This window comes from Schistocerca gregaria, unplaced genomic scaffold (genome assembly GCF_023897955.1).
Source record: "Schistocerca gregaria isolate iqSchGreg1 unplaced genomic scaffold, iqSchGreg1.2 ptg000575l, whole genome shotgun sequence".
Taxonomy (NCBI): domain Eukaryota; kingdom Metazoa; phylum Arthropoda; class Insecta; order Orthoptera; family Acrididae; genus Schistocerca; species Schistocerca gregaria.
Genome location: NW_026061966.1, coordinates 42,501 through 46,356, shown reverse-complemented (window position 1 = coordinate 46,356; position 3,856 = coordinate 42,501).

Sequence of the window (3,856 nt, the reverse complement as noted above, 5' to 3'; positions counted from 1 at the left end):
ATTCAGAGTCACCAAGGCAAACGGACCAGACGAGCCAATCCGATTGGTTTTGATCTAATAAAAGCGTCCCTTCCAGCTCTGGTCGGGACTCTGTTTGCATGTATTAGCTCTAGAATTACCACAGTTATCCAAGTAACGTGGGTACGATCTAAGGAACCATAACTGATTTAATGAGCCATTCGCGGTTTCACCTTAATGCGGCTTGTACTGAGACATGCATGGCTTAATCTTTGAGACAAGCATATGACTACTGGCAGGATCAACCAGGGAGCTGCGTCAACGAGAGCTGAGCAGCCGGCCGCCCGGGAGTGTGTCCCGAGGGCCCGCGCGAACACGCAAGCGTCCGCTCAATTATTCTGCAAACAGGAGGAGGCTGAGCTCCCCTGCACGATACACCTCGAAACCCTCTCAGGTCCCGGCGGCGCGCAGCGCCGTCCTAAGTACTTGGTCGGGTTCGAGAGAGGCGCAATCGCCCGGAGATAGGCGAGTAGACGCTTTCAGTGCGAACACCCGTGCTCCCAACTGAGCTTGCCGCTGCCGACAGAGGCCCGGGAGCGTGCTGTCGTGGCATTGCCGGCGGGAAACAACACGCGCCACCTACGGTGACCGGCAGCTCCAAGGCCAGCGCCACAGAAGGGCAAAGCCCCACTTGGGTGCAGAAGCGAACTCTCCCAGCACAGCGCACGCGCCAACACGTCCGCAGAGCTGCGATACAAACCACCTGCGAGAACCGCTGGGGGCGACCGAGCAGCAGACGGCGTCGCGACGCCGAGTGCCGGGCGGCGGCGCATCCTCAACGCACACAGTCCGCAATCGGACCAGCACACTGCAGATGTCCACCGCGCTTCGCACCGGGCTCGGCAGAACCCACTTTGGCCGCCTGGCGCCGCGCGCAGGGTGCGCCGGCGCATAGCTGGGACGCCAGCCGGGCCCGTCGGCCGGCGCTCCTGCCACTGGGCGCCCCCCACCAGCCGGCTGTAGTGCGTGCGCTCACGCAGCGCGCGGCCAGCACGCCGGGCGGCCCCCCCTCACCGGCCGGGGACTGTCCCGCCAAGCCACAGCCTCGTATCGCTTCATACCCACATGGCCAACTCAGGTTCGGGGGCATGGCGGGTACCGCCGAAACAACCGGTTCACAGATGTACCGATCGTCGCTATCACCGATGCACCTGCAGCGCGAACAACCGCTCAACAACTGATTTCCAGTTCATTTGCGGATCTTTGGCAGCAAACGTATACGTCAATCTACATTTGCGAAATCTACGATTCTGGCATGCCTGCATGTTATGTGTCACGACACGCTACATCAGCCCACATACACACTGCGGCATGTACACGAGAGAACACGTGGAAGATGGTCCGCGCACGTGTGCAATGTCCCTTGCGCGGTCGACTGTCAACCGGCCTCTGTAGCATGTCGCAGATGTGGAACGCGGTCCACCGTGCTATCATGTTGTGTGGGGCAATACGATTAAATAGGAAAACCCTCGTCGCTACATCAACAGACGGCTCACGCTGATTCCCGGCAGAGGGAGGAGGGGGGGGGGGGGGGGGCCAACATGCAATACTTTCGTCCGTACCTACTTACCACATGTCTGTACGGCGTACAACAGTGCAATCTCGCTGTAATGGGGAGACGAGACAAGTAGCATCGTGCACAACATATGGCCCTTATGATTCGCCATTGTAGGGCGCAGCCGGTGTACGGTCAAGCATGTGCCACATTATGTCACTCAGTACGTAACGACGGATGATCAGTGTGGGTTACGCGTACATCAGCGGACAGTCCACACAGGCCGTACCACAACGTACACTGACTGCATCGACAACCGAATGCAACTGAACAGCTGCAAGGCTCATTTCACAAACAAACGCCTGACCGACCAGCTTGGAAGGGCAGGAGGGGAGGGCGATATTCGTTCTGTAGCGGTACACCCTTCCAGTGGTTAGCGGGACTGTGTAGAAAGTACGCAACACTCGAAAGACCTTTATGTGAGGGTACGCACCATGGCATCAAGAAATACACATGACACCAGAGGATCCAAGCAGTGAACTATGTTCAGAGGGTTGCTGTTAGGCAAAGCTACATTCCTGTGACGTTACATGTGACAGTTAAGGTGCAGTGTAAGTTAGGTTAAGGTGCAGTGTAAGTTAGGTTAAGGTGCAGTGTAAGTTAGGTTAAGGTGCAGTGTAAGTTAGGTTAAGGTGCAGTGTAAGTTAGGTTAAGGTGCAGTGTAAGTTAGGTTAAGGTGCAGTGTAAGTTAGGTTAAGGTGCAGTGTAACTTAGGTTAAGGTGCAGTGTAAGTTAGGTTAAGGTGCAGTGTAACTTAGGTTAAGGTGCAGTGTAACTTAGGTTAAGGTGCAGTGTAACTTAGGTTAAGGTGCAGTGTAACTTAGGTTAAGGTGCAGTGTAACTTAGGTTAAGGTGCAGTGTAACTTAGGTTAAGGTGCAGTGTAAGTTAGGTTAAGGTGCAGTGTAAGTTAGGTTAAGGTGCAGTGTAACTTAGGTTAAGGTGCAGTGTAACTTAGGTTAAGGTGCAGTGTAACTTAGGTTAAGGTGCAGTGTAACTTAGGTTAAGGTGCAGTGTAACTTAGGTTAAGGTGCAGTGTAACTTAGGTTAAGGTGCAGTGTAACTTAGGTTAAGGTGCAGTGTAACTTAGGTTAAGGTGCAGTGTAAGTTAGGTTAAGGTGCAGTGTAAGTTAGGTTAAGGTGCAGTGTAAGTTAGGTTAAGGTGCAGTGTAACTTAGGTTAAGGTGCAGTGTAACTTAGGTTAAGGTGCAGTGTAACTTAGGTTAAGGTGCAGTGTAACTTAGGTTAAGGTGCAGTGTAACTTAGGTTAAGGTGCAGTGTAACTTAGGTTAAGGTGCAGTGTAACTTAGGTTAAGGTGCAGTGTAACTTAGGTTAAGGTGCAGTGTAACTTAGGTTAAGGTGCAGTGTAACTTAGGTTAAGGTGCAGTGTAACTTAGGTTAAGGTGCAGTGTAACTTAGGTTAAGGTGCAGTGTAAGTTAGGTTAAGGTGCAGTGTAAGTTAGGTTAAGGTGCAGTGTAACTTAGGTTAAGGTGCAGTGTAACTTAGGTTAAGGTGCAGTGTAACTTAGGTTAAGGTGCAGTGTAAGTTAGGTTAAGGTGCAGTGTAAGTTAGGTTAAGGTGCAGTGTAAGTTAGGTTAAGGTGCAGCGTAACTTAGGTTAAGGTGCAGCGTAACTTAGGTTAAGGTGCAGCGTAACTTAGGTTAAGGTGCAGCGTAACTTAGGTTAAGGTGCAGCGTAACTTAGGTTAAGGTGCAGCGTAACTTAGGTTAAGGTGCAGCGTAACTTAGGTTAAGGTGCAGCGTAACTTAGGTTAAGGTGCAGCGTGGGTTAGGTTAGGGGCCAACGTGGGTTAGGTTAGGGGCCAACGTGGGTTAGGTTAGGGGCCAACGTGGGTTAGGTTAGGGGCCAACGTGGGTTAGGTTAGGGGCCAACGTGGGTTAGGTTAGGGGCCAACGTGGGTTAGGTTAGGGGCCAACGTGGGTTAGGTTAGGGGCCAACGTGGGTTAGGTTAGGGGCCAACGTGGGTTAGGTTAAGGGCCAACGTGGGTTAGGTTAAGGGCCAACGTGGGTTAGGTTAAGGGCCAACGTGGGTTAGGTTAAGGGCCAACGTGGGTTAGGTTAAGGGCCAACGTGGGTTAGGTTAAGGGCCAACGTGGGTTAGGTTAAGGGCCAACGTGGGTTAGGTTAAGGGCCAACGTGGGTTAGGTTAAGGGCCAACGTGGGTTAGGTTGCCAGAGATGTGTCAAATCAGGATGTACGTTTGGCTGGTGTCAGGTGGTGGGTTGGTTCGATGCCTTTATAAGGGGTGTGGCCAAAGGGTAT